This window comes from Mastigoproctus giganteus, chromosome 3 (assembly GCF_048544385.1).
Source record: "Mastigoproctus giganteus isolate SK-2022 chromosome 3, ASM4854438v1, whole genome shotgun sequence".
NCBI lineage: Eukaryota > Metazoa > Arthropoda > Arachnida > Uropygi > Thelyphonidae > Mastigoproctus > Mastigoproctus giganteus.
Window position 1 is genome coordinate 62,667,831 of NC_143577.1, and position 27,099 is coordinate 62,694,929.

A 27,099-nucleotide genomic window follows, 5' to 3' on the forward strand; every position below is an offset into this window, starting at 1 on the left:
AAATGGGACTCGTTTTCCAGAAATCCCATGGCTGCTCAACTGTCTGCCTTCGTTTGTACCACCAAGAAGGCGAGAGCAAATGTTATTTCAGTTTCTACGTAACCCGTTTGCAATCGTTGCTCACGTTGGAGGTTGCACGGTTATAACCACAAACCTTGCATTTTGTCGAATATACTGCCTCTTGGTGCCGATATCTCTTACGCTACAGTCCACAGATCTCTTCGCGAAGCAGTAGCAATTTACTCCAACCCACCTTTTTTTTTTTACCTTATTTGAGAGTTTGAGTTCCTGCCTGCAACCACAGACTGTCGATTTCCTAGAATCATGCAATCGTTTTTCAACTCCAGTTATGCTTGAAATTTCTCATTTTGAAGTTCTATCAGAGTGGAAGTAATGCAGAAGCAGCAATTAAAGCTAGTATGAGGCCTTGCCCTCCTAACACTAGGTATCGTCATCGACAGCATTTTACGTCTTCCGTTCCGTATTTATGAGAGAGTGGGGTGGGATGGGCAAATAAATTGTTCACAACACAACTTTAACCTTGGTGATGATATTTAGAACTAATTGAAATGGACCATAACCAGCAATTACAAATTATATATATACAGTATAGAAATGCCACTAGATCTGAAGCCAATGATTAATGCAGCACGCGCATTGTGCTACAAGAATTAGTTAAGGATCAAATGGGTGTAGAATGACGCGCCTGACGCATACCACGAAAATGCGATAACTGCCATTTTCACTGATTTAGAAATGACGTCTGTTTCTGGTTTAATTACCTCTGGATTGCACCTTCGTTCGTGGTGGTAACACAAATATCTTCTTTTAATCACGATGCGCCTTCTGGTGAAGACTTGCATGTCGTTGGTGTTCGCTTTATGGCATTTATAAATATATCAACCAAACTGCATGGAATTATGGTACATAAGTAAAGGCAAAGATATCCTTCTTTAAATGGGTGCAGAGTTGTATAACCAACGTATAATGCAGGCACCCAATCGCTAATGTAAAGATCAAATAAACCAAGACAAAATGATTTCATCAATTACGAATAACAGATGCTTTCATTCATGAAATAGTTGTCGGTAAGCCTGAAGGCTTACCGACAACTATTAATCCTACATTAAAATTTATATCGGGGCGAGGCTATTAGCAGAAGGCTGCCTGAATTGGAACAACGCCTTTATTGTACACCACCGAGAAATTTCGTATAATTTAAAAGGTCAGTAGCCATCTGGTAATACTCTAATCGCCAGTTGACTGTTGGTAACGAGAATGTGTTGATTTTGAACCCCCAGAATGATTTTCAGTTGCCTAGAATATACCGGTTTGGATTCCTAGTTCAAAGAATAAATTTAAGGAAGAATTGGACAAACTGTTGGAGGGAATGGATAGCTGAAATGAAGTTTTTTTGATGATGCTGTATAAGCTTTCTTTCTTGCTTCGTTTGCTACTACTAAGAACCGAGTTTTATAACCAACGCGCCAAATGACACTCTTATCACCTTAAGTGGAAATAAATATACAGAACTGTGTCAAGTATTTCAAAATGATACGGTATATTTGTTTACAGATAAGCAACATTGAAAATCTCCATATTTCACTGTAGATACATTAAGATTCACTGCCATCGAAACATGACCACGCCTGTCACAAACTTTAAGGAGAATGATCGAAAATTTACTCCCTAGTTTTACAAATGACATCGGCTAGTCTACAAAAAAAAAACACAAACAAACTTCACTTTCGAAAATTATTTCATAAGACGGAATCATATCAGCAGACAATTTTAATAGTTGTGCACAATTATTTTTACACGTTTCACATTCTGTTCTGAATTTCTATAAATTTAAAATAACATAAGATTAGCTTAATAACCGATAGAAATATAATCAACTGCAACAAACAAGGTGGAGAAAAAAAGCTACAATTTAAGAAGACTGTCATGTTCAGTTGTGACCATTTTAACATACAATGATAAATTTTAGCTGGAAGGCTGACAAGCGTACTTTTTTTTTCTGGCCTTTTTTCCCCCCACTCAACAATCTGATAATGCCAACAGGCCCTATTCTTGGAGATTCTGAACATTTTTTTTTCATCTTTCTGTCTATTCATTCTTACTAAAAGCGGTTTGAGAGAATAATAGTTATCTTTTGCATGATAGATAGCTTTCTTGCTTTTAAAAATCTATCACTTACAGTCATTAATTTGCCATTTACTCTACCAATGCTTAGCCTGGGGATGCTGAATGTGAAATACTTATGTCTCGATTTCACAGTAACTGGCAGTCTTTATCTGCGTTTGAAACCTCTTCCTTCTCACACTCAAATGTCGGGAATAGGGGAAAGAAAGACGAAAGCGGAATGGTTTATCGAACAGTTTGGCAATTGTTCGCGATCCAGAGTTCGAGAATATTTCTCCATTTGGGCTTAGAGGAAACTCCTTATTATAAAAGAGAACTTTAAAGCAGTTTTTCTTACGCTTGAAGATAAGACGTTTTTCAAGGAGATTTTCACTCTTCAATCGTATCTTATATAGTGTATCGGAAATTAGGTTTTTTTTTTTACTGGGAATTTGGTTTCCGCTTGCTTGATATGAATGCCACGTGCTATTAAAAACTAGAACCGATTTCACGAGTGAATGAGAATATCTTATTTCTTATATGACCATTCAATTACTTTTTCTCGTCATGGATAGGGAAAAATATATATTTGGTTGTTATCGTTATGACAATATTGCTTTTACTTGTAAAGATTTGTACAATGTGAGCGTTGTCTAAAGATCTGGAATTTCTGCTTGCTTATTATTCCTTTAGCTATTTTTAAACTTGATACTGTAAAGAGACGCGTGGTTTGGTGTAAATTTAATGGATCTAAAAATAATGCCAATGTCATTACTGCAACGACAAAAAAAAGATACAAAAAGGATTTACATCGAATTTCCAAAGCTCTTTTTCTCACATCTTAGAATATACAACTTAGAGTGTGCAGATGTCTAGCCAGATTATTATTCCCAAATGCATTATCTCTAAATGTAACTATCAAAGAATTCAGAATATACCGAGAGGATTCTACGGTTCAGTTAATTCAATATCTTTTTTTGTTGATTGTTTATTTATGCGTATAAATATGTGTGACATGATGGAAATTAAACGGTTCATAAAATGGGGACGGCACGTTTTTGGAAAGCTTAATATTGTCTTCAATACAAACTTTCCACTCTGTCTCAAACGAAAAGTTTTTGATTAATGGATCCTCCCTGTCCTGACGTATGGTCGTGAAACATGGGTATTGAATGCAAGAGCTTTAACAAAGACTGAGGGTCACACAGAGACGTATGGAGCGCCGAATTTTGAACATAACCAAAAGGACGGAAAAACATGTGCATAGATTCGCCAACAAATCAAGGTCAATGACAATACTGAAAGAACAAAGTGCTTAAAATTGAAATGGGCAGGTCATATATCAAGAAGAACTAACGATAGACGGACCAAGCAAATTTTGACATAACGGATATCGCTTGACTAACGCCCAAGAGAAAGACTAAAGATGAGGTGGATCGATGAAGTTGTGAAATTTGCTGGTGTACAATGGCAACAGAAAGCACAAGACAGTAGTTGATGGAAACGTGTTGAAGAGGTCTTCATCCTGCAATGGATCGACAATGGCTGAAGATGATGATGATGATTATTATGTAACAAATAAACATCAAAAATTACCTGGTTAATAAAACTTTAAAAAAAATAAAAAATCACGGTGATGTGACTTGTATCGTTATAAGGAACTGAAGAGAAATATTCCAAATATTGTCTGAACCAATTAGCGAAACAGAAAACCAAGAAGCACTCCAAAGTTAAGAAACTTTCAAATTAACGCACTAAAATATACACAGATATAATCTGCAGTTAATTACATTTTAAAATGCATAATATTTAAAGCCGATAAGGTATACTGACTATTTTAAATGACAGAGATTACTGTTTCAGTAAGATGGTATTAATAATCAATATTTCTTATTCTTAGCCTGTTCTGATACGATGCTCTACATCGATCACAGACGGTCTATTAAAATAAATTGGAACAAAATGAACAGGATTGGACAAAATATCGCTATATATAGTATTTGACGATCAACCTTGCCTCTGTAATATTTAACTGCCAGTTATTTTTCTTAGATCACTGGTCTACATTTTACAGGGATTTTCCTCCAGAAAAATGGGCCGGGATTGGCACAACTTTCAACAAAAGTGCAGCATGAACGCTAAAGTATCGACAGATAGTTTACCATTCTACGAAGTGAACTTTATTCTTTGAAGAAATATGATTCAGAATAATAACGGAATCTATCATATTAGGTTTTCGTTAGGGTAGGGCTAAAATTAAAGTTACCTGGAAAGTATTTTGCGCTTAGTTTTTTTTTAAATTTTTTATATATAATAAAAAAAAAATCTGCCCATCGCCATGTCGTGAAAAAGCTCATAAAAGTCATCCTATCGAAGCAGGAGAGAATTTGAACCACGCTTTTCCACACTCCTTGGAAGGACAAATATTATAATTACTGCATTGCTATCAAGGGATCCTTTTACAAGTGAAAAGTATTTATATGATGCATAAGGAAGAAATTAATAACCGTATTCTGGTGTAGTTAATAGGGCATACTTAAACCGCAAGAATTTCTCTGCTATATTTCCTTAATTCCCAATAGGCATTAAGCTATAAACCTCGTTTTTTTTTCTAGTAAGAACGAGCCCCCTTAATGGTTATTCTGATATTTTATGCTCTTCGCAGATGATGGTGGTTAACAGATTATTAATGCTATCACACATAGCTCAGTGCCATCTTTGTAGACAACACCAAAGTAGTACTTTAAAACAAACAGTTTTATTTCACTATTGATTCGCGCTGACCGTCATTACGAGAAATGTAATGAGCTGCTGGAGTGCAAGTTATTCTCGCTGAAATTACCTAAAGCCAGAGAGGAAAACAATTTACTTTACGGATAATAAACTTTGGTTCTTAGGGAGCATGAAAGCCAAAGGAAGAAACTCTTTAATAATATATATTTTTGCTGCGAAACGAATAAGATGTTGAAATCATTTTCGCAACTTTGATGGTTTTCAAGTTGTAATACAACGTGTTATAAAATTACAGATCGGCTTTATGGCAAATTAACTCTTCAAATGACCTGCTATTCACCGTCATAATGTGCGGAATAAGAATCTTTAGTTTCGGTGTAACAAGTTAAACTTTCCTTGCAAAACTCACTTAGAAATAACGACTAAAATGATAAATGCGAGTATATGGATGGAATTATTGTAGAGTAGTAGTAGAAAATGCTGGTGGAAAAGTTGTCCTATTACATCTAGAAAGCGAACTGCCTAGTTGCATGGTGAAACCTGTTCATCCTTTTGATAAGAACTCTGTTAAGCTGACATAGTATCATCGAGATTTCCAATTGTCGTGAAAGTAGGCAATTTGTAAAAGTCTTCATTCAGCTGTCACTACAGACTATGGAGAGTTTGTCCCACGGACACAAAAGCATAGAATAATAAAAAGGTATTGTTTCATTAAGATTTTTCTTTTTAATGTACTCCAGTAGTTACAAGAACCACAGAAGAAAGAAGATACGAGTTAAAGAAATATGCTTGTGGAATAAAAGAATTTTGTAGACATTAGAAAGCCAAGAAGAATGCAAAGCACGTTCAAGTGGTACGAGTCATAAGAGGACAAATCCAGTTATGTTAATTGCAGTTAAACTAAAATCTATCAATTAGCAGTTTGTGTCATGCAAGTCGTTAACGTTGTCCAGGAAAATAAAATTCAGATAACCCCTCGTTAATCCCTCAGCAGAAACCATTTATCTTTGTCACTATGCAAACTGCCAATCCAATTTTAAGAACAAAGACGCACCCGTCTTCTCCAGTAAATGAGAAAGTGAAACACAAAGTAGATTCCAGTAATTGTTAATGGATCCTAAAACAACTTCTCAAAAGTGTGATTAAATCTTTATCAGGAACAGATGTCAAGTCTTTTTCCCTTCCCTCTTAACATCAAAGTAAAATAGGTTCCTTGTCCAATTTAGAAATCCTGTCAGATTACCATAATAGTTCATTAGGAGAGCTTAATAGTGGAGATAATTTAAATGGGGTAATCTGATAGTATTTTCTTTCATTTTTGCGTGTTCCCTGAACTAGTTCGGGGAATTCTCTCTCAAAGCAATCAGAAGGATAAATGCAAACCGGAGAAGGGTACAAAAAAAAAGGTCAGGGATGGTGATTAGGTTAAGACTCGTACGCCGATAATATTACGAGGGAAAGGCGGGAAATCTACGGCTAGTACCTTTCTTTATACAGAAGAAGAGACGGAGAAAAAGCAAAACACCTTACGTCTCATCGTATTATCGGCTTCGTGGACGCAGTAGCCTAGTAGCAGGGTCATCATGCTGTGTTCACTGACAACTGGCTAAGTCCGTATTGATGGACACACAAGAAGACTGAAGGGTGGAGACGAGGAGGCTGGGTGATTGCTTGTAATCACGAAATCAACTGAAGATTCCTTACTTCGCTAAAGATGGCTCCTGAAAAAGAAGAACTTTTTTTAATCTTCAATAGAGTACGAGGAATTTGCAGCATATAAGAAACTCAGAGCAATCATCATTATAGATATTGGATTGTAAGACAAAATTGATCAAGGAAATGAAAAGTTCTAAACTTTATTTCTAATAAGAATACGCCAAAACGGAAATATTTACTCATAATCATCAGTGGTCGAGAGACTGCAAAAAATAACTGGCAATAGTGAAATGTAATTATACAAGAATTTAAAGATGTATGAATTCAAGTTAATAGTTTGCAATATATAGCCACATCGAGAGTTACTCAGACTCCGGGTTTGGATAAATTAATAACTAATCCACTACACTGAAGTGTAAATCGCAGAAAAACACAATATTTCGTCGAAGATATAATCGGTTTGTTTGCAGGATGAAATATCCTAGTTTACGAAAGGGAGAAAAATCAAGCATCCTTCATCCGAGACCCAGCAGTTTGATAATTCCTTACTTCATCGGATTATAACCGAAGTAGTATTTACCCACAGTGTGGAAGGACAGTAATTATACTTTTTTTGTTAAAAACAAAACGGGTTTAATAATTTTCTCTTCAGTTTTCCAAAATAATCATGCAACTTCTATCCCATCTCATTTTATAAGATAGTTTTTCTTTCCGAATTTAAAGCCGACGCGGCCAGTGTTTTCAGGGTGGAGAACTTTAGACCAAGTGGGTAGCAGATCATTATCGGACATATTTTCCTCCCATGAACAGTATTGTTTTCGGCGATGTGTTTATCAGCAAGAATTTAACTTAACCAACATAACTTCTTCCCTCTGAAATGGAGTAAACGACATCAAAATGTGTTCTTGTTTATGCTACTACCACTAGGTCAGAGGAGTTTATTATAAATCATGAATACAATCGTTAATCGTATTTAGAAGTCACGGGCTTGAACCGCGGTCTGCTCTACCCAAAGAGCATGTGCTACTGCGCTCTTTCTTTTAACCACTCGGCCAAGTCAAGCTGAACAAGGCTCGCGCTAATGCGAACCATAATCCTACCAGCATACATTTCTTGGTATTTGAAAAAATAAAAGAAAATAATAATAATAATCGTGTTATACCGAATTCGTGTTAATGGAATCTTTGTTAGCCTGAAATTATCGGAACCAACACGTTTCAAAATGCACGCCTGTAAAAGACGCTTCCCGGCATGGCACCATTGTGTGCAGGGGCTGCTATTTGTTATTTCACAATTAACGCAAAAAAGCTCATATTGGAATTCGATGTGAACAACATTTTTTTTTTCTTCCGTCGATGAAGGCAATTGGGAATTTAGACAGACTGCTGATATTTAAAAAACGAAAACATTTTTCATAAACAATTTTCATCTAAAGAAACAATTGAAATAAAATATATTGGAGTCTGATTAATGGAAACCCCTTGGCTGAAATTCAGTATTCCTTGAGATGTATACAAAATAAAGAAGAATCATATATAACAAGTGTCTTTTGTATTTTTGATTAACGTAGTATCAACACTGATGTATTTCTTTCCAATTTTACATTCCCTCCTACTGGTTTGGTCAAACATCTTATTTTAATTTGCCGCGGGATGTTGCTTCTAATTAATTAGAACCATCAATATTTCCATAGTCCCAAACGAATTTATGTAGTCTACGCAATGTTGCACATGTCATAATTATAATCGAATAAAAAAGGGTTTGCCACTGCTATTCGATTACAAATATTAAAAAAATGCAACTTCTAATTGCACATAAACTTCAGTTATGTTTGTACATTTCTAAAGGCAAAGCCGTGCTTCTTTATAAGAGTGCAAGAAATATGTTTACTCGCTTGAGAATTTTATATCGTCCAGTGGCAATGTCTGTGCTAAATAAATCATGAAACAATAATCCTAAAAAGAAAATAAGCTGTTAATAAATTTACGCTACATATATGAAGGAAAATTTAAAGATGTTTTTTAGCTTTTGATAGAAAAAGTTAGATAATTAAATTTAATTCTTTATTCATGTCACTTCTTTGAATGTGCATTAAATATTCATGAATAAATTTTCATAATTTAATTTTGCTCAATTTAGCTACTGCTTCTAAAGCTCGAATATTAATAAATACAAGAAAATAAACAACTGTCATTGATGATATCTCATTTTGACATGCGTTTTTCTTTGTATGTTAAAGATATATCGATATCATAATTACGGTATATACTATCGAAATGGAATTATTACTCAAAAAGAATAACAGTTAATTATATTCCTCTAAAACAACGTCCTTCGTTTCATAACCTTTATCTTGTACAAGTTTAATTCGGGCGAGAGCCATAACACAGTACACATTGCAGATTAGTAGCAACATTATCACCTATTTGATTTATTTTCATTTAGAAAGACTTCTCTTTATTCGTTACCTGCTGAAGAATTCCTTTTAAGAGCCAGCGGTCATTAATCAAACACCGTAAAGCCGATATATCAATTCTGAATGAAGGATGGCATTTCTGCTTCTTTTTTTTTTTTTGATTTTGCGCATTAAAAACAAACCAACAATGCCTGTCCACTTTATACTTTAACACTACGACTGGATTGATGACTATTCAATCCACTTAGCGAAAGTTACTGAAGAGGTAGCCACAATAAGAATATTCTACAAAGCTTTCCAGCTATCACAATACGATGATGTTTCTCCATATAAAACTGTGCATTAAGGCCAGAATCATTTATCATCCTGTATGGAGACGTATCTATCTATCACAGACGACATTCAAGTCGCAGATATTAATCCGAATTCTGAGAAATATATCTAGCGCTGGCTTAGAAAGGAGGACAGGTGTTGTCCACGTTGAATTTCAAAGCACAACTATTATTCCAAAGAAAATTTGTCATTTTAAAATCATTAAATGACAAAGATTTTAATTATGTTTTTATCTGAATAGTATAGTAATGGAATGAGTTTGAATTATCTGTTCCAGTTATACAATTCATAAAAAAAGACTGGTCTTCCTGCCCACACCTAAGATCTGTTTACTACAATCTCGATTTAAAAGATCTTTATTCCTCCAGCCTTAGACAGGACTCGAACCGAAACCATTCCAAATGATGGCAAAAACTACCCGTTTGGAACATTTCGTCACGAACCACCAAATGATGCTCCAAAGATCAGCGTCACAAAATTAACATTTTTTGGTGGTTATTTTAACATTTAAATAATTCGCTTGTTGATTATCAATCAAAGAAATTCATTTTTGTATGAGGGCCGGTTATGGATTGCTGAAATATCATTTTAAAATATGGCTTTAAACAACCACACTGAAATTTGCAATTCTGCATACCTGCGTATTTATTTTTCCAAAGCACCATTAAGGATCACCAGTTAAGTTCTAAAAGCTTCCATTTAGCACGCTATTTCAGTTTTACAGCTTTAATGTTTGAAGTTCATGTCGGCTCTTCAAGATAACTGGATTAACACAAGAATCCTTTGTCGTAAATATCAATTCTATCTGTCACACTGAACTAATTAATTCGCGAGAACAAAAAAATACGACACTTTCAAAAAACAAAGACTTGTGTTAACTTAAAAACAAAATACAGCAATAACATTTATAGCTCTCAAAGCCACAAGTACTTTTCCTCCATCTACATTACAGCGTTGAAGTAATAAAGGAAGAATGTGCAAAACTCATAGAAGACTTTCAGTTCGTTCTAAGACAGAAATGGCTTCTATAAAGAGAAAGTGTGTCTGAGCAACTACCTCATTAGCTTTGCACGGGTTTCCTCCTCATTAAAGGGCCAGGGAGATTCAGGAACGACTTCTGCTACAGCGCGCCTTGGATGAGTTGCTTAGTACTTCTACTAACGGTAAATAATAGGTTATAAAATTTGCTCGCTCCATTTCTGCAATGATGTGAAGTTTACGTTCTATACTTTACTCATTACTGGACATTCCCAAGCTACTTCTGATATACTTTAGGGCAGCGATTAACGGCCTTTACTAAAATTTAAACCACTTTTATTACAACGCTAAATTTACGTGCGATGTTAACGAGGTAAACTTGTTTATCCACGTTATCAAAGTCAAAGAAGTTTTGAAAGCCATCTTCAGAGTTACTTTATCCAAGTGATGAGGTGTTTATATTAAAGTCTTAGTTTGTGATAACTGGATTTTAATCTTAACAGATAAGGAAAAAAGCTTTATTTAAAAACATCTTGATTTATCTTCCCTAGATAACAAATTCAACATAACTGAATGAACTCAGTTGCACAAAATGAATGTTCGCTTAAATTTAACATTAACAGAATTAGCCTCTTTTAATAAGCCTCTTCTTGACCGGCCTAGGTTTGAAACTAGTCACTGAAAAGAATATTTTATTTTTCAAATGAAACTTGAGTTAGGTGTTCTGGAGTTAGATATGAAATGTTTTTCAAAGTTAATTATTTCTTATTCCCTTGAATCAGACAGATTTTATAATCTTGCGATTCGTCATGTGACTTTTAAGTCTCCTGGCTACCCTTTTGTATGATAAACTATAAAATTAATGAAAACAAGCTAATATATATTGTGAAAAAAATATATTTGTGAAAAAAAAATTAAGAACATTGTAAGACAGTTATGTAATTATTTTGCATCCTACTATAGTCAAAGGTTATCAACCACAAATTATAATCACCTTTAATGTATTTTATTTTTATAGTTTTATATCCAAAATTCAGTCTTGATTCTAGTGAACTAAATGTGCAGCCAGTAACTACCTCCAGTCTTTCAATCAGACCAGAATTTTAAGAAGAAAACAGAAGAGAGATTCAGGATCCAAATCTGATTAAAGTCCAGTCAGTGCATCCCAATATCAAAAGTCAACTCTCAAAGATTTCCTTAATATCATTTATATGGTTCTCTCTCCTTTAACTCCCACTACCACGTAGTGTTCAAAATTCAGTAAAGGAAACATTATCAGCAATAGCATAATGGCTGTGATCTGGGGGTAATGCACTAGGACGCAAATTTGCAAACAGAGATCTAGTTAATACTTTGTCACGAAAGTGCACAGCCTACTATCGACTGTTCCTCTTGTAAATTGGCAATTACAATGAAGTGAAGTTCTGGCCTCGGCCATACAGAAGAGAAATTTATTTCAATCATTCGATAAAACTAACTTTATCATCACTACAAAAACACTATAAATCTTCAACTTGATCTAGTAGACTGATCAACAAATTCACTCCATTTTATATCCGACAGATGTGCAGGTTCTATTGAATGCCTTTTCTATGGATACCGTTATATAAATGTGCTTAAAGTAACATGTTTTCAATTAATAAATAAACATTACAATAACTAATCTAAATCGAAATTATTATGTAGATAATGTTAAGTGACACCGAGTCACTTTAGGCAGCCATATAATTTCTAAACCGTAACTATCTGTAATAATAAAACATTTTCTCCAAAGTAATGGCACAGCAGATTTATTTTCCAGTCCAATTTTGTACGAAGTAACCTTGTCTAGAGGTATTGCGCTATATTCGAATCACTTAAAATTCGTAATTTGGATTTAAACATAAAACTAAGTTTAAGTCCTATTCTATGGTCAGTTTTCATCCTAGTAAGTTTCTCTAACTTTTTTTGGCCACATTTAAGTGGCGCGTTGCCAAAGAAACAGATTTCGATTTTACGTTATTTGGTGCGAAAATTGGAGTACAGTAAAAGAGAAAATCCAGACACAAACTGCCCATAAATACGTCGTTATATTTCCAGACAATTAAATTGATGAAAATACTTCTAACCCATCTATTTTTCTCTCCAGTGTGGATACTTAACATCCAACAGAGCATACATTGGAAGATAGCAAACATCCACGAAAACTCAGAGGTAAAACAGGAAACAAGCAAAGGATGCACTTTGCTTGTTTCCAATATAATTCATGATGCGGACAACGCAGAACGAAAACTGTGGAACAAATGGAGACATTTAAAAAAAAAAAATTCTTTTAATGCACTGATGATAGTATGGCTAGCACATCAATAAATACCTCTCTCTCTCTCTCTCTCTCTCTCTCTCTCTCTCTCTCTCATTTAAATATAAATTTCAGAAGGTACATATTTATTTGCTAGTGCCGATGATACTTTTAAAAAGTCCTTGCCATGGATATAGTAAGAAATATTTACATCTTTAAAAAAAAAGAGGCAGTGAAGACGATAGGCACATTACGCATTTAGTACGACACCTTTCGTTTCAACCATATCCCGTCCGTTCGTCCATCCATCCATCCGCACTTAAACTCTACTTATAGATTTTCATACAATATTAATAATATAAATTTCGATATTCTTACAAATTTTTCCAACCTAACGATTTCATTAAATCAAAGCCACATTGGATTGATATTATTTATTTATTTTATGAAACTGAGTATAAAGTCAGACATGAAGACAATAGGAACTTTACACAATTTCGAACTCGCCTTAAAGTAAAAGTAAGTTTTGAAAAGTTTGGACATTGATAAAGAACAAAAGTCTTCCATACCATCCTAGCCCTCCCCCAACATAGGAAATTTGACAACTGTAACCCTTTAAAACTTTCCAAGCTTATTAAAAATGTTCATTTGGGATCTCTCTGCGAGATGTTATGTCTATAGATGAACCCATCACGTCCAAGTTTGTAACCACTGAGGAACGTGGTTACAAACTTGGACTGTGTGGAAACAAGAAAATTGTTAACTTAAGTTTCTATTTGAAATCGTTTTAGTAATTTCACCTATCAGTTCACTCCCAGTATTGAATGAATCCTGTATTAAGAGATACACACACGGAAGTGTATTGCAACACTAATAGTGAAGGTGCAGTGCTTAGATTAGAGCAAATTCAGCTCAGACCACATGGGTTCATTGTATCGTATCGGAAAATCTTATTGTACCATCGCTTCAGACTGGTCAGTTCGTCCCTCTGGAAAAGACCTCACTAAGTTTGTGTCATCGGCAACAGCGAAACAAGATCTTCCCCATCCATCAGCAAAGAACAGAATATAGCGCCATAAGCGAGGTAGTTCACTAAAAAACCTAAGAGAATCTGCTTGTTCTCCTGTAAAGTGTAAATCGTCTAATGCCTTAAAGATGAAGACATGAATTGGAGAATGCAATTCTTTAAAATATTCCGTGCACTTTACTGAATATGTTCAGACTTTTACTGACATCTGAAAAGATTTTTTTCCTAAACATGAATCAAAACGAAAAGAAAGAAAATTTATATCAACCTATTTTATATCCAAAAGGGTTCAGACGCTGAAGATAAACTGATTTATCAACCTCACATTCAAAATATTGTTTGCCTAACATTTTAAAATCAGTTAGCTGAGGACTGATATTTACACCAGTGAAAAAAAAAAAAAAAAAAGTTTCATTTTCGCAGTTATTCAGTGAAAAAGGAATTACAAAAATAAAACTAGCAGGATACGAAAATTTTAATACAATTTTGGCATGAAATTTTAGTTTTTCTACCTGTATCGTTTCAATACAATGTTTTTTTGTAATTAAAAAAAATCTATTCAGAACAAGGACGAAAAAGAAACTACTTTAAGGTCATGTATATAAGGGGGGAGGGGGTCAAATCTGGGGGGGGGGGGTCTACGAGCGAATTTAGCTTTTATGTATCACATTTTTGTTGCAGTTCAACAGAGGCGTGTTTCTTTTCTCTTGTTATGAAATAGTTCAGCGTGCATTGATTGGAAAAATCCGATTTGTGGACAGGATTAACGTTTCCGAATCCTGCGTTTATCTAGGGGCGAACTGCGGAAGTAATTTTTGAGACAGCTCTTTGTACATAGCTGAGTGAACGAGCTATGTTACCTCGTGCAAAGAAAATGTTGCTAGGATCTTGAGAGCTCAGTGATATCGAATATCATAACCGGTCTTGGATTTAAAAAAAAAAAAAAGGTTCCACTTGGACACGTATTTTGGCTTATTGTAGTGTACGCAATACCTAGTTTAAAAAAAAAATAAATAAAAAATGTAGTATCGGCTAGAACAAATAAATTGTCTGCAGTTTTGTTTTAAATAAAAAAAGATTTATTTAAATTTTAACGTTTTTATTTTAAAATGTTAAAAGAAGTAATCTATGAAAGTTATTCTACCCCATAAAAATTTACAAATACAATTTTTATAATTGTATTTGTAACTTATGAAGTAGAATAACTTTCATGACGTGTATTATAATACACGTCATAATACGTTGTATTAAAGAAACTGTTCATTTGTAGTTCGATATTTAATAATTTCCAGCCTTCCCTTCCGTTTGACGTGTAGAACATCGTACATTAAGCAAACTGGCAATGACCGGAGAACAAAAAAGTAAACAAAGTGGAGGGCTTCGTTTATCGCTAGATGTGATAACCTAATTTCACTGGGAACCGTAAGATGAACACGTAATAGAGTCGCGTTTAATGGTTGGTTGGCTAGAGCTCGATTACCCTGGAGGAGGGCAGGCGTGAATATTCAGCGTAGCATATCTCCCCTTGTATGCATCTGTGGGCACACAGACCGAGTACAAAAGTGGCCCGATCAGAAAAATCCCCCCCGATAAAAGTGACACGATTTAATTTGGAAGTAATGCAGCGAGTACTGTAACCTACTTGGTTGGGGACGTTTTAAAAATTTGAATGCTGGATATTTCCTTCGTTGCCATTCTGGATCGAGCTTGATTATTTATGAAATGTGCAGTTAAAGCGCTTATAACAGGCTGATAAGAAGCCGAAGATTACTTAAAAGTTTCAGTAATTTAAAACCAAACTATGTATATTGGGAAGTCACGTTGTGATATCTGAAAAATCAAGTTAAGAATATTAATGAAAAGACACGCACACAATGTTTTTTTTTTCCAAGAGGCAATAATGAAGAAAGACCTACCATTTATAGTATACAAAGACAAAAAATATTGCTAAAATTATTTAATATCTTTGAATCCTCCCTGTTTGGCGATGGCAACACTCAACAAATTCTTATGACTGAATCTGCAAGGTGTACATAAGTATGTACCTGGTGATATCAGACCGTTCATAAACAAATATATTCTTCCGCTTTTTCAAAAATTTCTAGAAGCTGTTATCCTGTCCCACGCATGTTTTAAAATAATCTCTCAAGTCCACGACTGTATTAAATTCAAGGACTGAAAATCCAGGAAGAGGGCTCATATTTGGAGTTCTCTATAGCAAGAAGGAAAACAATAGGTGGCTCATGGTAGCTCACTAGACTTTTCTCACCTACTCAACTCCATAGTGTTAATGGATATGCACAGTGATTGACTGAATCGTCTATCCTTTTCCTGCTTACTATAGGGATAAACACTTCACAATCATCGTCTTAAGACACGCGGCATTATCACCCTGGAATACGGAGAAAATGAAAACTTAATCACTTCAGTCTGCGTGCTGAAAGATTTTTCTTTACTTTCTTAAAGGAATACAAATAATTCTCAGACGTTTCATGGCACTTCTACTTCTTTAGTAACCATATTTGCTTATTACACATCTGAGAATTATTGATACTCCTTTCAGCAATTAAGACAAGTTTATTCTACGCAAGTTAAAAGTTTTGACCAGTTTCGATTTACCTGCGCACCATGGCACTAAAACAGCAACTTAGATCCTGGAACATCCAATGCCTGGGAACAAAATGTAGGAAGAACCCAATAAACGTGGACGGAATATACACTCTAGATTACCTTGTTTGCCTTCTGTAACAAATACGCGTCCATCGATGGTAAATGTGAAACAGAATTCGTTGGATTCTCCCTACCTTTCCATTGCTCCAACAACGCTGACCTCTTTCACATACCACCGAAAACAGATGTCTACGCTCACACAAGAAGGTTGCAAAATGTAATACAGCTACTCAGCCTCGTTTCCCCTTAATTCCATGTGTAGATTGTTGATATGATATGGGAGAATCCCATTCCGCATGGAAGACCACCATGATTTCACGCACTCTTGCCCTTAGAATCTTGCATAAGACCATGCAACTTCTCCAGTTGACATAATCTTGTTTTTCCTGCATGGACACTGACAATCATACCTCTCGCGAACTCCCTCAAATTAAAACAGGCAATGCAACACCGGAATGTCCGATTTTCTAAATTTTTTTTTAGGGTAGTGCGTACATTCCTAGTTAGGAAAAAAAAATTAATAATTAATCTTTTTCTATTCAGTTTAATAAAAGCCCGTATATTTACATGATCATCTAAATTGTGCAGATAAGCTCCTGCTTTTAAGACAAAAAACTCCAAGGAATACATTCTTGGCGCCTTTGTTAGGATAGATTATCTGAGATTTACATGCTATTCAAGTTCTGTTTGAACTGATAAGCGGAGGAGCAGTGTTTCTTACTTCGCGATACGACGAACTAGTAATTATGCCTCAGATCATTTGTTACCTCCTACACGTGCAAGTAAAGCAAAGCACGCGGAAGTCCTTAACAGGAAAGAGGGAGTCATTAATGAAATTAACACACATCGCATATATCTTTCTTCATTCCGGTGAACAAAGTTTCGCAGGAAACAATACCGACTAATGAGTGTATTTTTTTTATACACGTGTGGAATAAAAATGTGGTGAGAAGTACGATAGTTGCTCGCAAAATGGCACAAGAGCAAACACTTCGATGGAAGGAAAATCAACATTAAAATACTTGGGGGAAATTGAGGCAAGTTACTGATCAATTGAGACTTCTCATCGCTCTTGAAACGCTGTCTTAAAGAATTAAGGGTCGATTGAAAAATGTGAAGTCCTATTAAAAACACTTTGCCTCTGATGGATTCAAGTTTAAGTACAGTCAAATGGTAGAAGTACGCACCATAAGGATCTGGATAACACCGTACAAAGTTTATCTGATGGTATTCAGAATAGTATCATTAACCTTATTGGGCGGACAAGTGGGGATCGAACCAGGGTCATTTCGAATAGGTGTGCTATCGAATTACTGCGTTGACTGAGCTACGTCTTTTCTTATTCTAAATCCGAGAGAAGTATCTTTCCACCTGTGGATTATAACTTTAAAAAACACAAATAAACAGTAATCATCATATTGTATAACATACATAACCTGTAATATGTTCCACAGTCATCTTAGACTTCAAAAAGATAATTAAGGACCCTTGATCACTTTAGGGTTGCTTAAGCAATTTATCTACCAAAAACAAATCTTTTGTCGCGTGTTAATCTGATATTTTACTAGTTTAATTTTACAACATTTTTTCTCCTGAATGTTAGTTTAACTCTGTTCCAAATACCTTATTTCTTGTATGAAAGGAAACATATGGTGGAATTCCATACATTAGAAAATAAATTGTTAATTCTGAGCAGTAAAACCTCTCCATATGCGAGCATAGTTAATGGCTGCTAAAGTGTTCAGCTTCCAAGAATATAAGAGAAAATGGTCATTTACATGTATTTGCATGTAGTTCACGGTTTCATGGGACTAAGTATTAGCGATAATGGAGAACATGCAAGAAGCTGGAAGCTCGCTTTCATCAATTATTAAGCATTTGCTACGACAGTTTGCTCGACGCGTCTACTAACATCTTTTTTCTAAACATATTTATAGATCTTGTATTTCGATATTTCCTACAGCAAAATGTGGAATTATAATTATACTAGTTAAATATAAATTTTATGGCATGGGGTAACTGCAGGAGTGGAGTTTCTTCCTAAACCAGAATTAGAAACTGTACAATTTTCTTTAATAATAAATTATTGAAAAATTATCCATTTACAAAATATACACCATATCCAGAATATCAGATATACACCATATCCAGAATATCAGATATACACCATATCCAGAATATCTGTTATAAATCAATGCTACGAAGAAAGAAACATGCCTTTTAAAAGAATTTAAAAAAGTTTCAAATGTGTATATATATATATATATATATATTTTTTCAAAAAAAAAATCTCCCTTCGAGGGGATTAAAGCTCGAATCTTCAAAGTGAATAGTCTAGGGTCGTCTTTAGATCAGTTTAGCTCTAAAGCCTTGTAGAATTTCAGAGCCCTACTGCTACAAAATTATATTGATTCTTGATTATTATTATTAGCTATATGGTGCAAGGAAGCCTGAGGCGTATGCTACACCAGCCAAAAAAAAAAAAAAAAATTCCCGAATTACCCTGAGAGAGAGAGAGAGAGAGAGAGAGAGAGAGAGAGAGAGAGAGAGAGAGAGAGAGAGAGAAGTAGAAGGGAATCACCAAGAAAGAGAAGAATGATGATATCCAGTTCAGGACCCTGGATGTGCCAAGCCCATACTCACCAGATGTGAGCCCCTGGGAACATATATTTAGATGTACATTTCAATTTTTGGGGCCTTCAAATATCAGACCCCAGAAGCGCGTCTAGTACGTCACCGATGCAGAAAAATATATTCCTTATACTACAATAGGATTAAGAGTGGTAATTATATGAAGCGAGTCCATTAGCGAATCTTATTTAGTCTTCAGGACTTGGACTTCAAGGGTGGAAAAAAAAATCGCTAGCACATCCACACTATAGAATAAGCCTTGCATCAAAATAAATAATTAAAACCATAAAACCAAGGAAACTAAAACCATGAGGCATCAGTACAATGTATCTATAAATTGCGTTATTAAACTTGGTTTGTCTGCTTTTCTAGATGAAAAACTAGTTTCCAGAGGGGACTATGTATAAATATAGTGCAAATGCATCAGGAATACATAGCTATATCTGAATAAATCAGATTATTAATAAAACGGCATCGTTTTAAGTTATATCTCATATTGTGAATACCTTCACAACGAGTTGCCATGATATTGCACTACTTCGAATAAGTAACGCTTCACCTAAGGAGAAGACTAATGTTACTTATTCTCAGATGGATACCACCACCCAGACGGCACCGTTTCAGGGCTATTTGGCCCTTCTTCGGTGGGTGGGTAGGTACCCGAGTGATGCAATGATGGCAAAACAGTTATGAAGTATAACTCCACAATATGAGAGATGCCTGATGGTGTATCATATATTTAGACTCAAGCGTTTAGGGCATAAGCCTCAAGCTATGAAGGAGTCTAGACTATGTATAAATATAGTGCAAATGCATCAGGAATACATAGCTATATCTGAATAAATCAGATTATTAATAAAACGGCATCGTTTTAAGTTATTTCCAGGGGGGAGTAAAGCTGCCATATCGCCCAAGACTGATGAAGTTGGCCACAATGTGACAAAAGAGTTCTCTTGAAGAAAAGGGATTCCAACACCATCCTATACTCCGAGAGTTGATAATACAGACGATTATACAAAGTACCGCGAAGATCTCCAAGAAGGAAAATGTCATCCAAATACCACGTGATATCAGTTGGTTAATTACCGTCCTTCATGCACCGGGTGCAAAACACCTTATTTCTTCACGATGGGAGTGAGTTAGTCGGTCTCAAGCGAGGCTAGCATGGTTTTTTCCTGCCGAAAACTTGGGTTTTTCGTCCCGCAAACAAACCTTAGTTGCAAATGCATCTAACACCCCATAACAACCACTCAACCATCCGAGGCAGTATTGCTCAATCGTTTATGTCGAAGGGCAGCATTGGGCATTTTCTGAGATTCCACGGACTGGTTAAAGAAATGGTTAGTTTAAGACCGCAATGTTTCGTCCAGTAAAAGCTTAAAGAATCGGGCATCTTCCTCAAAAAAAATAACTGACTAGCAGCATTTAAATTTAATAAGATTTAATTTATTTAATTATGAATATCAATAAAATAAAAAAAAATTATCATTTAAATTTCTAGAATTGATCTCGAAGAACTTGCACAACTGTTCACATGTATATATTAAAACGTTAGGGCGAATATATTTAGATTTAAACAACGCTGAAACTATAGCTCAATATTTATACTCCAGGATGTCGAATTTAACTAGTGACAATTTTCGAAATTCTTTCGCGTGACGGTTAAAACCTGGTCGGGGACAGGACTTTCAGCACCTCTGATGTAAGATCAATAATAGGAGAGAGAAAAAGAAGCTGAAGGAATAAAACAGGATAGACTTTTAATAACTTCAAACTTAACTGGTTTATCTACATCCATAAATAAAATAAGAACATTAAAAACAACAGATGGTTCAAAAATAGTACATATTTTTTTTATAAATGTTCAAAATTTTAAAACGTTCTGATCAATCACTGAATATGAAAATAGGCTGGAATGAATGCAGCGCAAAGGTGTGGGTGAAACTTTTGTTTCATAATAAATAACACAAATGTAACTTTATAATAATAAGCTTATTAAAAATGAGCTTTATAATAAAGCTCATAATTTAAGCTCATGTTCCCACCCTATTTTTGAGAGAGTGCTTTCAAAATCAACAATTTCCTATTCATCTTCCACCTGGACCAACCCATACACATTTATATCCGATCTTCTCTATCTAAAAACTACCCAGCCTTATAGAATGCTGCTGTCCTGAATTCATCGGACAAATGCTACTGCATTAGAGATGGATAAGGATGTCGTAAAGTTCGGTGACACTTCCTCAAATGTACTCTTAACGTTGCCTTTACGAGGGACCGGAACGTTTTCCCTCTATCCGTAGCTTAACAGAAATGGTGGGGGCAATTCAGCCCGGTTCAAACGCGTATAACAAAGGGTGAAAGACTTTGCTCCAACAATACCCGAAGCTTCCATTATGCTCCATGAATTAGCTTAAATTATGCTGGATAGTGAACAGCTCTTGCATTCTGCTATCTCTCGAGGGCATTTTTTCCCCCGTTGCGTTCCTCACATAGTTCATGCATTTACTATAATTACTTCGTATATTAATGCGTTTTGGCATATTTAAAAAGAATTAATTTTAAAATATGATCGTGACATTTTGTGATTTGATAACTCCAGTAAGTCATAGATCCGAGATCAACTATTTCGCCATCAAAAAAAAGTTGTATTCCACTGAAAAGAAAACTACGGCTCGTGAGACATTAGTATTATTGATAGACTAGTCAGAAATCGGGGAGCAAAGCAAAGCTCTTAAATTCACTGACAGAGAAAAATCCCATTGGGGAAAAGGATTCTTCATCGGCCTGAATTCAAAGGGGAATTAAAAGTGGACACTGAAAGAACACCAAATCGGCAGGAGACTATTGACAACTGTAAGCGGAGAAACTATAAAGGAAAAGAAAAAAAGGCTGAAATTTTAAAGAAAATGACAAATGATGTAATTCTTTTTATAAGGAGACGGTCTAGACGTTAGGGTTGTCACTTCAATCGTTCGAACACTGCCTAATGACCGAGAGACTAACATAGACGATGCTAAGTGCTTTGTTGAAGCAGAAATAAAAAGGAATCCATTTGGAACTGAAACATGGATGAAGTCTCAATGAGTTGTGACACGGTTTCGAATTTCAGACTTGTTCTGATAAAGGCACACAAGAGATTGAAATATTGACAACCTCTCCTGAAAACAGACAGATCGCCGCCATCTACGAACAACCATTCTCAAAAATGTCGTACTGCGAACAATTTATGGTAGATGACCGAGTCGCATGTTAAAATGGTTAGGAATTGTCTTTCGGCCGTCTCCCTTTACGCCTGATTTAATTAATTCTAACATAACTGATACTGTCTGGTGTACGAACTTTGAAATTTGTTTTGATCCACATGTCTTCAAATATAATATAAATGCAGCAAATAAGACAGCCAATATATGCGCGCACACATCCAGCAGCACATATTACAAAGAAAAGCATATGAAGTGCAAGTAAGGGTATTTGCAAATAACCCACTGTCCAACATAGTCTATTTCTGGACAGACGCGAAGCCATATCAAGTATACTTGCGCCTTAACTAATTGGAAAAGACAGCATCTAGAATACCTTGGTAGAGAGAAGTGTCGAGGGAGGGAGGAAGAGAGAGAGAGGGCTCCCACATCGAGGTTTCAATATCCATGGACGGAATTTGACGTAGCTCCTTAAAGACTTTTCCCGCCAGGAATTGCAGTTTCTGCGGTGTTGTCGAACGCCTGCATACATGTGCTCCCAAAAGCCGTTCCAATCACCACTGATTGACGTATAGTGTAAAGGGACAGGAAAGGCTTTGTCCCTCTTGATAATATGTACTACCTTCAAAGACTACGCCCCAACAGGGACAAAAGACAGCCAGTAAAACGTATTGTTATCAATCCCCTGCAATATAAATGACAGAGGCATATTCTTGCCAACGTAAAAAAAAAAAAAAAAAATAATAATAAAATAAATTAATTTCCAGTGTTCTTCATCTCTAGCTTATGCTGTCATATTCTTGAATGCCATAATACAAACTCCTCAGGTCTCGAAAATATTATAGTCGTTTTGCATAAAATTTTATTACATATAGTCATTTGCATAAAAAAATGCGTGTGTATCCTGTACGCACGAAAGATGTTTTATTTTACTCGAAAACGTCCTTAAGAAACGTACACTTGAGTATTTAATACTTTTCACAACTCGATAGTAAATAACAAAAGAAAATCAAAACCGTTTAAATTTTTAAAATCGAACCCCTAGAACCGAAGTTATAAACGATGTAACGTTTTATACTCAAGTCGGCTAAATACTCTACAGAATCGACGTTAGTTACTGAGTTAACGTTATTTGGGAAGTGACGTCATTTGTGTCACTTCCTAAATAGGAAGTGACACAAATGACGAAATTGGTAACGAAAATGCGAGACGCAAATGACGTCACTCCATATTTAGTAAGTGTGACGTCTTTGCGTCTCGCATTTTCGTTACCAATCGGTTGTACTTCAGTCCGAAAAAAAATTTTTGATGGCACCAAAAATGTTTTCACATCAGAAAATTGTAACGTTGCTTAAGTACAAATGGCTAAATCCAGGACAACACTTATATACACGTTTTACGTTTATTTGTAATTCTCGCCATTGTCTTGCCACTCTTAACATTTCCATTAAAATAGAAAACAATGTTTTTATGCAATAGGAAATAATTTCCTATGCGAGCATTCCTAATATGAAAAATAAAAGCAAAAATAAAAATGTTAGTTTTTTTTTTTGGGCGCATACTGGTTTCGTGAGCTAATATTTATCAGAACTTCCGTGTGTTTCAGACTTCTTCGAACACGACAAACGCATCACCTTTCTTTATGAGGTAGACCAACTATCGCAGTTCTAAGTAACTATCTCGTGCAATTATAAACTTTCATACGTTGCCGAGGACTTGGGAGTTTTAAACAGTTCCACAGCTGTCAGTCTTTCAATGAGTAAACCTGGTGTTTTTTTTTTTTATCTTATTGTTTTAAGGTGCAAAGAAATTTCTTAGCAGTAAAGTGAACGCAGTTTAAGACTCAGTTTAAGAAATTTCGTTATATAACATCTGTATCGATTGGTAATGACAAGAAAATATATCTCCGGCAGAAGGCAGTCGATATCCGTACCTATTCAGATGATCAAATCTTTCCTCCAGATTATCCCCGTGTCTGCAGCCTGAAGATAAAGTGATTAAAAACAAACAGTTTTTGTTAGAGACTGCCGCAATATTAAAGATACATCGCGAATCATTTCTGAAACTTTTGAAAAAGTTTATTTTCCATTAAAGCAGTCTGTTCGTTCTGAAGTCTCCCATAACATATATGAGAGAGAGAATTACTATTATTTGTGGCCCACGGAATTTACGCTTCCTAGCAACTGCAATAGTTTTTAGAACGAACTTTATTTTAATACAAGCCGCTTTGGTACTGCACTACTCAATCTCTTTCCAAAGAATCAAACTAATGCACACTGGAAAGTTAGTTCTACAGGTATTTTTAATTACATTTTTAAACAAACTATATCATTCAACTTAAAATGTAGAACTGTTAAGAAAGGATTAAAGCTATTGATTGTAATTTTTAAAGTTTGTTTCGTGGAGTTATGAACGATGTGAATTCATTCTTGAAAATTCTGAACACAGCTGTGAAATTGAATCCATAAACTTCTGTGGAGGTATGGAATCATCGCTGATGTTCCAGAACTTTTTCAAATAATACAGTAAAAATGTAATTCACTGGCGACAGCCCTACCAACTTCTACGGTCCTTACTGTGCATATATGTGATAAAAACTTATGCAGTTATGAAAGAGATGGAGATAATAATCGTCTCAACTTTGCAATATCCTTTTGAACGCTCTCAGAACTCTCAAATTATATTTATAACGTTTCGGATGTCGAAATATCCGCCAAAGGTATTAGTTAAAATGTGCATGCATGGTCATTTATGGATGACGTGGGGAATCGTTGTTTCCAGTAAGCCGAATAAATTCATAGAGGACAGGAAAAACAGCCTCACTCCATCGATGGACTTATTCACTTGTAGTTAATATGAAATATTAACAACAGTTTTCCGCTAAATTATGTTATGAATACAATATTCACCAGTGAAATTCTGCTTTTGCATCTTTTCATATATTCCACCAACCGCAAAACGGCAACTAAGCCTTACTTGTACTAATATTTTAAGAATTATCAACGTGTGTGATTAAGATTCCAAACTATATAACGATTTCTAGTCAGAGAATCAAACTAAATACTTTAAATAGTTTAGTTTCCGTTATTACTTAGCTTAAATGAAATTTATAATAATAATGAAGTCTTTCTGCAATTAACAACGGTGCAACCAATGGTTTCACATAAATAATAGTTCACTGTCATTTCTAATGTCTATTTTAATGGATATTTACTTAAGTGTATCTTGTGTCCAAATAAGGTAGGTCCATAACTAAACTTAATATATTCATTAGTAACCAAAGTTAGCTTCAAAAACAGAGTTAAAAATCCTAATGGCGCGTTATATACCCCATATGATAACCAAACTTTCAAGACTGCTTGTATGAAATCTCGAAGATTTCTCCCCATTTTAAGAAAATTCTCTCTCTATTTCAGGAACCAAACTAAACGGATCACACAGATTCGTGTCCCCCTGTTAATATATATTTTCGTAAATAAATCACATTAGTGGGTTCATCTTGTGAAAACACCACTACAGAATGAATCCCAGCTCCACACTTCTGTCCCGAGACAAATAGGACTCCCTAAGTGCATATGAACTTCTGTAGTCACGTATCTGCACCATAAAGAAGAGATAGCCAAATAGTGCGTGCTTAAGTGTCATCGCCGATGCCTTAATTCCACTGCCCGTCATGGCTCAACGACCCCATTTAACCGACTTCATGGTCTGGAGTGTTATCGATACATTGGATGCAGGCCAAGTTACGGCAGTCACGGACCGACTACCCGTTACACGCTATGGCCAGCAAACCCGAAATCTATCCAAGATCAATCACTTGAACAGCAACTATACGATCTGATCAAAGTCGAAGATTTTCCCCCCACCTTACCATCCCCAATTTTTATTCCAAATGATCGCCCAGTTCCCTTCGTCAGTACTTGGAAAAAAAAGAAAAAGAAAATCACTACCTACTATCAACAGCGGAACAGAACGGCAATGTCCATTTGGTCCTCCTCTTGAGCATCTATTGGTTGTACACCCCCCCCTCCCTAGGGGCTTCCTACTTGTGATTGTCGTGCAATTTTATATATCAACGATAATTGCAAAAAATAAAGAAAAAAATCACTACCAATTAAGGTTATGACAAGAAATCAATCTTCAGGAAAAGACAAATCGGTCTCTTTAGAGGCAGGATCGTTTCTTAATGTCCATCAAAACTGTTTTCTTTTTTCTTTTGTATATGCCACTCTGTGCGAACAGTACTAAAAATCAATGAGAAAAGAAGCTAACCACGATATACAGTATTTCGTGTCCTTTCTCCGATTCAAAGAGGGAATTGCGTTTGACTCATTTAGTTTAACACAAACAGTGTTGTTTGGTCAAACATTTATGCTTAACATCCGCGAATTACCAAGAACCGATGACATTTAAAGAATTATTCCAATGAAAACGGGAACTGAACTCAACCCTTCAAAAGGAATGACAGGTGGTAAAAATCATTGTTTGGGCCGAAGTTATGCCAACTTTTATAAAAGTCTTTAATTATGATTAAATAGAAGTCCTTCTATTCAGGTGATCGTAGCTCATTAAATTTATTAACTATACTCCTAGCATTGGTGTATATGCAAGTATACATGCACCTGTTTCTACATTGGTTCGTGAGGATTAGTAAGGGAAAATATCCTATTAGTTCCTTTTAGTCACTGAAAACAGGTGTGTTTAGATGTACACCACCAATGTGCCTTTGAATTCAACACTCGTTTTATAAACATCTTGAAATTTAAGATTTAATATAGACACCTGTAACGTTATAGAAGATGTTGCATGTGAAACCCCCTTTTAAATGGTACCCGATTGCGATATAGTGTGTATGCCCTTTTGTCTAGCATTAGAACAGTGGTCAACGTAATATCATAAGACAATGTTGAAATTAATCCATAGCTGAAATCCTTTATTTCACACTACTATCGTGGGTTTTCTTTAAGCGTTGTCTATGGTGTGTCTACATCAATATTATATAGATATAGAGTCTTAAACTCTTAAAATATTATGCCTAGTTGCATTTAGT

General features: G+C 35.3%; 1 protein-coding gene across 4 annotated transcripts in view; it reads right to left on the reverse strand.

The window, feature by feature from the left end:
• Positions 1–27,099, reverse strand: part of LOC150088049 (uncharacterized) — a 250,017-nt gene that overhangs the window by 115,237 nt on the left and 107,681 nt on the right. For 2 of the 4 annotated variants that reach the window (XM_090369310.1, XM_090369312.1), the window contains exon 2: positions 6,388–6,578. The exons of 1 other annotated variant lie outside the window; for it this stretch is intronic. The gene's annotated coding sequence lies outside the window, so the exon portion shown is untranslated. Of the gene's footprint in view, positions 1–6,340; positions 6,579–27,099 lie in introns of all 4 variants that reach the window. One more of the 4 variants, XM_090369313.1, reaches the window with a different exon arrangement.